Source organism: Peromyscus maniculatus, chromosome 7 (genome assembly GCF_049852395.1).
Source record: "Peromyscus maniculatus bairdii isolate BWxNUB_F1_BW_parent chromosome 7, HU_Pman_BW_mat_3.1, whole genome shotgun sequence".
NCBI classification, from domain to species: domain Eukaryota; kingdom Metazoa; phylum Chordata; class Mammalia; order Rodentia; family Cricetidae; genus Peromyscus; species Peromyscus maniculatus.
Window position 1 is genome coordinate 49053451 of NC_134858.1, and position 13065 is coordinate 49066515.

The 13065-nt window shown below is 44.3% G+C and overlaps 1 long non-coding RNA gene across 3 annotated transcripts in view; it reads right to left on the minus strand.

Annotated features, from left to right (window-relative positions):
• Positions 1–12351, minus strand: part of LOC121830839 (uncharacterized) — an 82837-nt gene extending 70486 nt beyond the window's left edge. For all 3 annotated transcript variants that reach the window (XR_006074096.2, XR_006074095.2, XR_013052742.1), the window contains exon 1: positions 12223–12351. This is a non-coding gene — a long non-coding RNA (uncharacterized LOC121830839). The remainder of the gene's footprint in view (positions 1–12222) is intronic.
• Between the last annotated feature and the right edge of the window lie 714 nt (positions 12352–13065).

Consider the following 13065-nt stretch of genomic DNA (forward strand, 5'->3'; position numbering starts at 1 on the left):
TTGCTCTGATATTTAATGTGTTTTTAAATAGTCTGTGTTCTTTGCTGACTACAACTGATGAAAACATACGGATTTCACTATCCTGACGACGACGACGACGACGACTAGAAAGCATACCTATAACATGAATAGAACTTGCCTATGTGGGAGTTTGTAGGCATCCTTCAAGGTACACCCAACATACTTAGAGATTCTATTTGCTGTAGTCCATTCTCCCTATAACACCTGCTTCTGCCTTGTCCTTTACTATGTTGTCTTAACTTAACCCAGGGCACAGCTGCTTCCAGGAGAAGACAAAGCAAATGAGAAGCTCCATACTGAAGCTCCCTGCAAGGAGAAAATACTTGCTGTGTGTGGATTAAAAATAGTAATCAGGACTAAAGAGATGTCTCTGGTTAAAAGCAGTTGCTGCTCTTGCAGAGGACTCCACTTGGGTTCCCAGTACCCACATGGAAGTTCACAATCATCTGTAATTCCAGTTCTAGAGGGTTGTGTAGCCGTTCTTGCCTCTGCCTCAGACAAACATGCAGGCACAACTCTCATACATAAAATAAAAATAATAAATAAATTTAAAAAAAAATAGCTGTTGGTAACCAAAGGCTTAAGTAGATGGGTTGTAAAAAATCAATGTATTCCAGATCAATGCAGCATCTCGGACTTTCGATGAGGTCCCTCCTTCATCTAATGTTCGTGTCTTGGCAGCCTGCTGTAATTCTAACTATCTCACTAGCACTTTGGGACCAGTTCTCTGCAAAGAAACCTCTGCCCTCCCTAAGGGTTCCCTTTAGGCTCATTTGTAATCGACCACCTACCATGTATATAATTCCTCTAAGATGAACTCTCAGATGTATGTTCAGTGAAACAAACTTAGTCATTACATTTAGTGTGCACAATTTGGACCATAATGTGGTATTGCTATTTCTATCATTGTTTTGTTTTTATTCTTAATTCACAGGTCATAATTGTGCATATATACAGGATGTATATGGTATGCAATCACCCTTTCTGGACTCCCAACTAACTCTAAACTTCTTGCTCACACATACTGAAAAGGAACTTCTGACATTATAAAGAAATGTACAGCTCTCCCATGTTGGCCTAGTTCCCCTGCTCACTTGCACATCATGAAGGAAGAAGAAGAAGAAGAAGAAGAAGAAGAAGAAGAAGAAGAAGAAGAAGAAGAAGAAGAAGAAGAAGAAGAAGAAGAAGAAGAAGAAGAAGAAGGTTTTAAGATAATTTTCTGTGTCTCTTTACTTGTTGTGATAGGTATTAATGTCACAAGAGAACAGAAATTAAGGATCAAATGGTTCAATCATTTCTCCAAGCATCCTGATTGAAGCTGTCTACATCTTCACTGGATATTGATGCAATAAATAATTCCCATTCTTCTTGTAATGAGTCATAATCTAACCAGTTTGTTGTTCTACTTCATCTTTCATCCAATGTGAGACCTAGGAACTATAAATTTGGGGTTGTATGATTATGCTCAGACTCATGAGACTTATTTCCTTAAATGCAAAGTGCTTTCCAAACTTTAAATGAGTTGGAATGGCTCCGGGTACAAGTCCCAGATTAAACAGATTCCTTGAAAATCATACCCTTCTGCTTCATGTTCAATTTCTTCTGACAAATGCACAGAAATTGTCAGTGGTATTAAAAATGATTAAAAGCCATGCCAGGATTGTAGCATTCTACCTGAGCATTTCCTGTCCTGAGGAAGCATGGTCAGCCATCTCTGCACCAGGTACCAGTCACCAAGGATGAGGCTTTTGTGAGAAGAACAAGTTCAAGTTTCTGCTGAACCATGGGAAGTCTAAGCCTTAGTCCTACAAAAGCCTGTAGCTCACCAACCTGTTGAGAGAATGGAATCTCTTTTGGATGGCCCAGATGGGTTTCAAGTACTTAAGCTGTGAAGTGAGAAAGATTTTAATTCAAATCTTGACACAGAAATCACTGGCCTTGGGAAAGTTAGTTAAGCCCTCAGCCTTAAGTTCATATCTAAAATGGGACTGATAATACTGTTCACATCATAGGGCTGTTGTGGAACATAACTGAGATAAGAATATATGCAAAATGATATGAATAATGCCAGTCATATAAGTGGGCCTTGATAGATACTTATGTATGAGTAAATATGTACGTGTGTATATTGTATGTAAGTATGTGGAGGGTATATATATATATATATATATATATATATATATATATATCTTTTCTTTTTCTTAGTTCATCATGTCTTGGGTTTGGCTGTTTGCCTCTCAACTGTAATAATTCATTCCTGTTTGTCCAGGGCCTGGATTTTTAAGAAGGGTCACTATAGCCCAGGCACCTGGTCCAAGTGTTAAGAGCTCATTTGCTATATATCATGGTGTCCTGTAGCCCTGGATAGCCCTACTTTGATTTGGTAAGTCACTATCATAGATGCAGGTAGCAGGGACTCTGAAAAAGAAAAATAGCCAGTCTCAGTTGGCAGCAGGCTCGGGCTCTCTGAGGGAAAAGGTGGACTGCACAGATCCCTAGACCCCCTGACTGCCGTGACCAAAGGAGCTGAACCAGGAGAATTAGGAAGAGAGCTACAGCCCTCTCTGCTTTTCATGACTCAATCTAGTAAACATTGTGCATATTTCCTGGGAGTCCAGTGTGATATTTTGATACATATATGCAGTGTACTAGCTCAGGGGATTGGTAAATTAATCACTTCAAACGTTTGCTATTTCTTCTAGAGCATCTAGAATCCTCTTAGCCAGTCCTTTGGAAATATATAATTAATTTCAACTATGGCTATCCTACTCTACAGTAGAACATTAAAGTTATTCATCCCATCCTACTGAATCCCTGAACCCATTAAAAATCCCCTCTCTATTCCCCTGCCCCCCCCCAACCTCTATTGACTACCATCCCACTCTGGAAGACCAACTTCCTTCACCTCCACATATGATTGAGAACATGTAGTATTTGTCCTTTTAGCCTGACATTTTACTTAACAGAAAGTCTGTCATCTCCGCCCGTGTTGCTTCAGGTGATGGGATGGCATTCTTTTTCATGGCTGGAAGGTGCTTTGTCATGTATGTACACACCACAATTTCTCCATTCAGGTACCTATGAATAACTAGGTCAATTCTATTTCTAACGTATTGTGAATACTGCTATAATAAACATGGACATTCAGATGTCTCTTTGACATATCTTGCTGATTTCCTTTCCTCTGGATATTTACCCAGTATTGGTATTTGTTGGCCATATGGTATATATTTAAATCTATAGTCTACATATGAGACAATATGTTATATTTGTCCTTCATTCTCCCTCCCATCATTCCTTCTTCTCCCTCCTCTCCCCATAGTCCACTTCCTACCATATACACAGAGTATATATAGTCAAAGTATTTATCACATATACTTAAATCTAGATTTCATATATGAAATACAAAATATTTGTCTTCTCTAATCTTCTCAGCTCCTTTTTTAAAATTTATTTTGAAATGAGTTCTCAATAACATGCCCAGGCTAGCCTTGAACTTGCTCTGCAGCCCAGTAGGCCTGGAACTTGTAACCCCCCTGCCTGGAGCACCCTGCACAGTTGACATTATAGGTCTGTACCACTGACCTCACAACCCATAATTTTTATAGTTGCTACCTTTTGCTGGTTAGTCAGAGAGCTGAAATAGGGACCCAAGGAAAACCCAGCTAGAGCTCTGAGGGAGATGTCAGGAGCTCAGAGGGGCATAGCCAAGCAGGGCATCATGTGAGTCCCCTCCTCCCTCAAATTGTGCCCAGAGACCCACCAGAAGCACAGAGTCACAGAGGCCACAGAACAAAATGACCCAGAGACTTTGAATGCCTCATCCTGTGGCTCTCCCTCTCTTTTGATTAGCTGGTCACCATGATCTTACAACTATTCATGGTAAATCCAGCCACCAATACTTCTCCCAAGGCTATCCTCAACAGAGACTACCAGAAACTGTCTTCAACACGGTATGTGTCATTGTATAGGCCATAAGTACATTTGAAAGAGTATGATAGCTCTATAAAGAACAGGCTTCCAGAAGCCAAGAAACGTGTTAACAAATGACAGTGAGAGAACACCTGTGTCCCCCACGCCATATACTATGATAGAGCATACATCACCTCTATAGCTGAGCTTACTCTATAGCTGAGCTTACATGATATTAAGCTGTTTGGTGGTATGGGCATGCCTGACATGCATTTCTCATTGGGAAAAAATGGCTGCTACAGATCTAGGAAAAAGAATTTCCTCCTTTCCTCTTTTTTTTTTTTTTTTTTTTTTTGTACGTAAAGTTGCATTCAGATTTGCACGATCCTCAAGAAACTACCCAAGTGTCCATCATGCTTCAATTCCTGTGCAAATCCACAGGCTCTAGTGAGCCAGCCTCTGTGGGTCCCACTGCGCTTGATAGATTGGCTTTTAGGCTGGAGTTGTACCAAGAATTTCTCCATCTGTCCTTGCCAGAATGAATGCCTGTTTCCAATTACATGAACCTCTTCAGGAGAAGGTAACTCCTTTTGGAAGGGGTTAAATCAAAATGTGGTATTTTAAAAAGCAGCTTGGGCCTGCTGAGTGTGTCCGAGGATAAAGTGAGCTTGAACCCCAACCTATGGCCTCCCTGGACTCCCTCCCGGGCAGCGAGAGGATCTCACGCCACAAGTGGAGTTCATGCTTTAATGCTCCATTTTCTCCCATTTGCAGTCAAGATGGGGTTATCTGTGATAGAACTTTCTGTGGTCAGTGTCTTAGGCAAATGACTGAAGGCTAGAGGAGCCGGGTAGCCCACGTATACACCCTTGCTTTTCCACGGCACTCTGGAAGTAGGATTCTAGATTTTAGGACAAGGGCATGCAAGCCCTTATGTCAAATATGCTGGTGAGGAGTTTTTAAACGGGGTGACACTCCCCTTCCTCCTTCCTACGCAGAGTCCCTGACCTTTCTACCCCTCCCAGGGTCTCCCCTTTCCTCCTGGAATCTCTCTGCAGCCCCGCTGCTTCCCGCACCACCCAAATTCCCAGATTAAGATTGCCACATACACTAAGGGGAAAACAGGGAGGTTAGAAGTTTCCGGGTACCAAAGGCCACGGCTTGCCACTCTTGGCTGTCCCTCCAGCTAGGATTTTCATCTCGCTCCACTTTGCTCACATTTTACATAGGCCAGGGGCCAAAGTACTAGTGCCAAATCCAAAGTCAAGCTAATCCTGGATCAACCTCCCCCTGACGGACGGTTTCCGCTGAGGAGATTTTTCATTCCATTGCCTACCAGGCTCAAGCCCCATCCTGTCCCTGCTACCCTGTGTCCGCCAGCCACTGCTGAAATGGGGAACACCCATCCTGTAAGGGCTCCAAGGGGAAGGGGATTGGGTGCTCGTAAGGAAAGAACTCTTGAAGTCTGTGCTGAAAAGGAATCTCTCTTTTAAAACTTTGCGGTGCCTTTGACAGTTTATGGGTGGGAAGAACACTGGGTCTTAGCTAGGGCCATTGAGTTTTGGTTAAACCGTGATGATTCTTGAAACTAAAGTAATTTCATCTCCAACGCTAAAGTAACTTATTTTTCTAGATTCTTGCCCTCCTGCTCTATTGAATCACAGTGATGGCTGACCATAAGAGGTGTTTATCGATCAGCTGATATTCTTTAGGCCACCACCTACCTTATTTCCCTAACAATGGCCAATTGTAGGTATTAAAAAAAAAGAAAGAAAGAAAAGAAAAAGACAAAAATTCAGTCCCTTTTGCCCTTTCCTCTTTTCTAGCATTTAGCTTCCCCTGCCTGTAGGAGGGTGTAGGCTCCCTAGTTCTTGCACTGAATAAGACCCTCCCAGGCCTTTTCCCACCAATGAAGCCTGGATCAGCACTAGGTCACTCATTCCCTTGTCTGTCTTTCCTTCTGGACAGCGGCCCTACAGTATAAAAGAACTTTGTAGGGAGAGGGTGTCATGAGAAAGGCCCTTGGAAGGGAGACCTCATACTCTGATGCAGTACTGATACAAAATCACTGTGCATATCACGGCCAGACTGTGGGGGTGTAAATGGGCCCAGGTCAATGGTGACACCACAGAGGGAGGGTGAAGCCCACCATCCAAGTCCCCATACAATGAAAGATGTTATATTTCAAATTGGGACTCAGTCTTACAGACAAAAGGAGTCACTGGAGAATTTTAGCCAATGTCCTTCATCTTCCAGAGACATTTACTGAAAGAAACCATGAGAAACAGAGAAACCCCTGGGAATCCCATGTAGAGATGGTAGAGGCCTTCAGAGTCAAGTTGAGACTGCTGAGGTATATGATCTCATAGACTGGGCCGCTATCAAGTCCTTAGCATCTCCATTGTGGAGACCACCATTCTACTGGTTGTGTTCTCCTAGAGAATCCTAATAGGTGATGAGCAAGACACTAGAATGTGGTGAGTTACCCATGCCTGAGGTTTAGAAGAAGAGACACAGTAATATAGTTGGGTTTTTTGTTTTTTTTGTTGTTGTTGTTTTTGTTTTTTGTTTTACTTCTTACTATTTTGGCTATTATCTCTTTTCCCAAATAAATACAAGGAGGCTTATTCTCTCTTATGAATGCTCGGCCTTAGCTTGGCTTGTTTCTAGCCAGCTTTTTTTAAGTTATCATACCTACCTTTTGCCTCTTGGCTTTTACCCTTTTCTATTTTTGTATATCTTTCTTTACTTCTTACTCCATGGCTATGTTGCTGGATGACTGGCCCTGTCATTCTCCTCTCCTCCTTTTTTCACTTCTCAATCTCCTCTTCCCAGATTTCTCCTCCTATTTATTCTCTCTGCCTGCCAGCCCCACCTATTTCTCTCTCCTGCCAGGCTATTGGCCATTCAGCTCTTTACTAGACCAATCAGGTGTTTTAGACAGGCAAAGCAACACAGCTTCACAGAGTTAAACAAATGCAACATAAAAGAATGCAACACATCTTTGCATCATTAAACAAATGCTCTATAGCATAAACAATTGTAACACATCTTCAAATAATATTCTACAACATAGTAATGCCCAGATTTATGGCTTGGAAAAAATAGTGCTTAGTATCTCTGTTAATTTGTTGGTCTAGGAAATTCCAGGGAGTAGAATGGTCGGCAGAGCTCACAGTGAATCTAACTATGGACATGTGGGTGTTGAGGTCACTGTAGTGGATACAGATAGAGAAGCCCAGTTTGTAACCCGTTGTCTGAGCCAGGAGTTCAGAAGGGTGGTAGTCTATGGGTTGACTACTGGACTCCAGAATTCTAGTCAGGCCTTCTGCCCTGCTACTTCTTAATGCTTTTGCCCAGTGACCCCAGTTAGTTGGAATAGTCTGGAAATCACAGATTCCCAGGATAGCATGACCCTGACTGCCTAAAAAAACAAACTCCTGTGAAACTCTCCAGCCCTGCACAGCCTCCCATGCCAGTTATCTACAATCTACTGAAAGGAAATACTTATTAAACTCTTGGGGATTTTGCAGCAGGGAAAGGTGAGATTATCTGCAGCCCAGACAATCTGGGAAGAAAATTCGATGTGTTTTTTTATGATGGTGTTATTTCAGATGTTCCGTGGCCTGAAGCAGAAAGAAAATTATGTGCAAAGCTCAAGACTAGGGAGATATCAGTACATTCAGAAACTGCAAATAAAATCACGGGGGTTTGGTAGACAGAGTGGAGAGCCTGGAAAGTCCTATAAATTTAGAGAATTTGAAGCAGAGAAGTAACAAAATCAGACTTCAACTCGGGAAGATGACTCTAACTGCAATATGTGGGCACAGCTTGAGGGGAAAGACCTGTCCTGGAAAGTGGAGAGCAAGTAAGAAGCTGTTGTCACAGTGCTGGCAGGAGAGGACAAGGGGCCAGCCAAGGGAGGTGGCACTGGAGGAAAAGTGGACAGACTTGAGAAGGGGGTGGTGCTGATGCTGGTGGTGCTAGTGGTGGTGGTGCTGGTGTGGTGCTTGTGCTGCTGGTAGTGCTGGTGCTGGTGGTGCTGGTGTGGTGCTTGTGCTGCTGGTGGTGCTGGTGGTAGTGGTGGTGGTGGTGCTGGTGCTGGTGTGGTGCTGGTGGTGGTGGTGGTGGTGTGTCTGTCTGTATCGAGTGGGCGTGTGTGTGTGTGTGTGTGTGTGTGTGTGTGTGTGTGTGTGTGCGCGAGCGCACGTGTTCATGTGCGTGTGTGTGTTTGAGACAGGGTCTCACTATGTAGCTCCAGCTAGACCAGAACTCACAATGTAGACTAAGATGGTGTCAAACGCACTGCCTGCCTCTGCCTCCCAAGTGCTGGGACTGAAGGTGCATGCCAACATGCTTGGTCTGAGAGTATTTTTAGAACATAGTATCTACAGTATTTGAATAGTGTGATGACTTAAATACAAAATGACCCCCATGTGATCATGTGTCGGCAACATGATTGTCAACTGATGGGCTTCTGAGAAGTTTTGATGCTAAGAGCTCTGGCCTAGTCCCTTGACATATTCATTTTATCATGGCGCTGGGAAAAGTCTAAAGTAGGAAGCCAGTCCTAAGTAGAGGATGCAGCTCACATCTTGGCGATTCTTCTTCCATCCCCTCTGACTCTTGGCCATCATGATGTACCCTGCTCTTCTCTTCTAAGCAGTACAAGTCATGATGGACTAAAACCTCTGAAACACTGTCCCAGAGTGAGGACATGGCTCTTCCCACTAAGGTGCCTATGTCAGGGATCTTGCCTCAGGGATGCAAAGTCTAACCCACTCAAATCAGGCTCCTTACTGAGTTATCACTGTCTCCTGAGACATCATCTTGCTCGTGCCTGGAACGATGAAAGCCTCAAAACTTGGAGTGAGGAGCAGGGAGTCCTGTGGCTTAAAGTATGCTTTGTGGAAGTGGGTAGATGGCTCTCACACCTGGCTGTAGAATGCATGCAGGAGGAAGAAGCAGCAAGGTCCTCAGAGAGGGGCACAACAGGACCAGCTTTGAAAGGGCTTGCCTGTCACTGCTTAACTGGAGGTGGACTACTGTTTTCTAAGCTCTGTCAACTGAGACAAAAGAAACGAGAGGCAAGGAGCTTCGGGGTTAGCTGGAGCCACAGCGTTGGCACCAACAGTGGCTGTGAAAGATGCAGTGGAGTATCAGAGGATAAAAACCAGGGCTGGAGGGATGACTCTGCGGGTAAGAGGGATGACTCTGCAGGTAAGAGGGATGACTCTGTGGATAAGAGGGATGACTTAGCAGGTAAGAGGGATGACTCTGCAGGTAAGAGGGATGACTCTGTGGGTAAGAGGGATGACTCTGCAGGTAAGAGGGATGACTCTGGATAAGAGGGATGACTCTGTGGGTAAGAGGGATGACTCTGCAGGTAAGAGGGATGACTCTGGATAAGAGGGATGACTCTGTGGGTAAGAGGGATGACTCTGGATAAGAGGGATGACTTAACAGGTAAGAGGGATGGCTCAGTGGGTAAGTGGCTAAGAGTGTTCACTACTCTTTCAGTTCCCAACACTCCTACCAGGCAGCATACAGCTGCCTGTAACTCGAGTTCCAGGGGATCCAATGCCCTTCTCTGGCCTCCATGAGCGCTGCATGATCACAAATATCTACCATTTATTGATCCCAAACTATGGGTCAGGCAGTTTCTTCTTTCAAACTTGGCACCACAGCCTCACAAAGAAGGGACTGTGATACCTATTCTACAGATGCGGAAAGTGCGGCACAAAGGGAAAACCTGTCATGGGTATAATTGCCGATTGCCAAATAACGATGACCAGAGGATATACTGCTTTAAATCCACGATGAGAATTATTGTCACAGCCACTGCATTTGGCAAGCACTGAACTTAAAATGGTGCACACTTCATTTTCGAGGCATCCGTCTCGGGCGTCACGAGACTTGAGACCAACTTGAAACCTAGCGTCTTCTCCAAGCTACTGAGAGATTTGTTTTATGTGAGAACCAAAGGAACAATGGTCACTTTACAGAAAAAAAGCAGAGGGCTGTGGCATTCCTGGCAGACTACGCAGCCACAAAAGTAGCTACCCAAATTAGGATGCCCAAACAGCCAGGGCTGAGTTCAGCACTTATGGTTTACTAGGTTGCATACTCAGTTCAGACAGGCAGGAGATGGCTTTACCCACACCCCTCAGAGGAGACCTGGTTTATTCTCTGTGTGTGACATGAGGACTTCACTATATAAACAGCTGCCCCCTGCTTTCTCACCTCAGTACAGTTCAAGGTAAATGTTCAGGTTGTGATCCTGGGGTTCATATCCTGGCCACACTATGGAGGCAGTTCTAAAACAGTCATCCTTGGGCCCTGCCCCAGTCCACTAAAGCTGAATCCAGAATTTCTGAGACGTGAGGCTCAGGGGCCCATAGTTTTAAAAAGCACCTGTAGGTAATGCCATTGTGTGGCCAGACTTGGAGATTGTTCTATTATTCTTATTCTAGAACATTCTTTCTCTCCTGCCTTTGTCCCCATACCACCCCAAACCCAAACATTCAGCTTTAGAACAACCTTAAAAACCATCACACACACACACACCCTTCTCTGGGCCTGGCCCAGCACTTGGCTTGGAACAGGGATGATGGTCTGAAATTCCAGAAAAGTGCCTTTGTCCCTTCCTGTTTCTCTGGTTTAGTCTAAAAGAGTCAGTCAAACAGCAGTTTGGACCCTAAAGGGACAGAGGGTATGACAGTTCCAGGATTCTTCTTGTGACTTTTTCAACACTTGATTGCCACAGGGTTTTCAGGGGAGGGGTGCTTGTTAGTTGTGTTTATCATTGACTTGAGATCCACCTGTGAGCATTGGCCATTGGATGGAAAGCTTTCCTGGCAGTCTGGAGCCAAGGGGCAGGATATTTTTTTTCCTTGGTCCTTTTCACCCTACAATACCCAACAAATACTTTTGGGATTTTTAAGACATAAAACTTATCATCTGGAGTCAGGAGACTCCAGGTTACAGAATCATCAAAGACAAAAAACGTCAAAGGTGGCCACACAGTGACAACGCCACACTTTTTGTTGTTTCTAAAGCAAAAATCATCTCAAAAGCTAATGAGAATAGAACTTTCTTTTTTTTAATCTATGGGATAAAATTAAATTAACAACAGTCTAAGGGAGACAAGTAGTATTGGCTTAAATGATTTTGGTCAATGTGCTTGAATTGTGATTATTTATGGGGCTAAGCAGATGAAAACAAAGTTGAAAAGGAAACTCCCCTTGCTATAAGGTTTTTTCTGCTTTTTCATGTTTATTTATTACACATGTTACCTTTTCAGAAGTGGAATAAAATGTAATCAATTATCCTGTATAGAGCAGAAAGAATGGCCGAAGATTAATAAATTCAATCTATTAGTGTTTATTTTGCTTTTCAAGTATGAAGTAACAGGAAGCTAATCTCTTCCACATTGCTGAGCGAGTTCACAGAATGGTACATTCTTTGCTTTTCTCTCTCTCTCTCTTTAATAGCTTTCCTGTTCCCTTTTGTGTCCCCATCTTCTGTCCTGGACCCCTTCATTGGCTTCCTGAGACACTGAATAGAGGAGACTCCAGGAGGTCCAATGCCCAAGAGTGGAGCCAAGGGGACATAATAAGCCAGGAAAAATAGGAAAAAATTCAGTGTCAGATGGAAGACTCTTAGTCTGGGCAAGGAAACAGACCAGATTAGAAAACAATCAGACTGGCATTTTCCTGACCAAACGAGCTTGTCTCTCCAGCAGATCTGGCCAACTGGGCAGAACAATCTTTAAGGGAATCAGAGAAGGCAGTGTAAGGGAATTGCTTGGAGGCAGCCATTGTGAGTGGAGCAGGAGAGGCCTCTCACAGGAGTAGCTGCAGCTGCCCCAAGCCTCTCATCTGACTGCCAAAACTTCATATTCCTCTACCTGGGAACTAGGCCTTTCCTTCCTGGGTGAATGGCAGAGAGGAAGCTGCAGACCACAGATAAGATCACATCCCAGCTTGTGTGTAGTGGGCCCTTCTAAGAGTGGGAGGAAGGGAGCATGGGAACCAAAGGAGGCTTTGGCCAGACAAGTCAGTCAAGACCTTGGATCAGGGTCTGTGGCTTCTAGGGACTATCCTGAGAACTGAACTGTTGGCCTGAGCAGGCCATAACCATTTGGAAATGGGACTATGGTCACCACCTCTGGGCTTCACTCAGAGGCTATAAATACAACTGGAATGGTGAGCACATGATTGGGAAGTTTGGAATCTCCACTCCTAACACACAGTGGTGGGAAGAGATGCAGGGACCCTCATCACTCACCTCCTGGGGACCTCCTCTCTTCTCACAAAGCTCATCCCATGCTGCAGAATCCACGGAGGCAGCGGAGTGGTAGCTGCTGCCTCTTGACCATGTCTGGTGCAATTAAATGGACAAGATCTTGAGCCAAGTGGTCAGATACAAGTCCAAGTGCCTCTGCTTGCCAGCCTGTGATTGTCAGTAAGGGCTCAAAGGTCACAAGTGACAAAAACCAATTCTAGATCATTGAGTCCACGGGAAACTTACATGCAGGGCAATGGCCAGGATGACCCCTGAAGTCTATGACGCAGGAACTTGGCAGCCATCCTGCCCAGAAGCTGTGGATCCCGAAGCCCTCCCCAGTCACTTCCACCATCAATGTGTCTCTCCTTTGAGTGCCAGGAAGGAGAGCTTGTGTCTTTGCGTTCGAGAAAGGGGAACACAGTGATTAATATTCCTCCAAGCTGGCCACAGATTTCTAAGAGAGGGTGCATGAGGGTGTCTTCAGGGAGTAAGTGTTCATTCTTGGCTCACTGTTCAAGGTCCAGTTATCTTGTCAGGCAAGTCACAGCATCAGGAGCTGTCACATGGCATCCACGGGCAGGAAGCGGGGAGAAATAAATGTGTGTTCAGACAGCTTTCTTCTTTTAATTCAGTCTAGAACCCAAGCCCAGGAAGTGGTGCCACCTGCTTTGAGGATGGGTCTTCCCACTTCAATAATAGTCAGCATTATCTGTCACTGGTATGCCTGGAGGGTTGTCTCCTAGGTGGTTGTGGAGCCTGTCAACTTGACAACATTAACCATGACAGTGGGGAATCATATTGTGAGCAAGAAGAGATTGAGCTGCAGGTTACAAAATTCCAAAA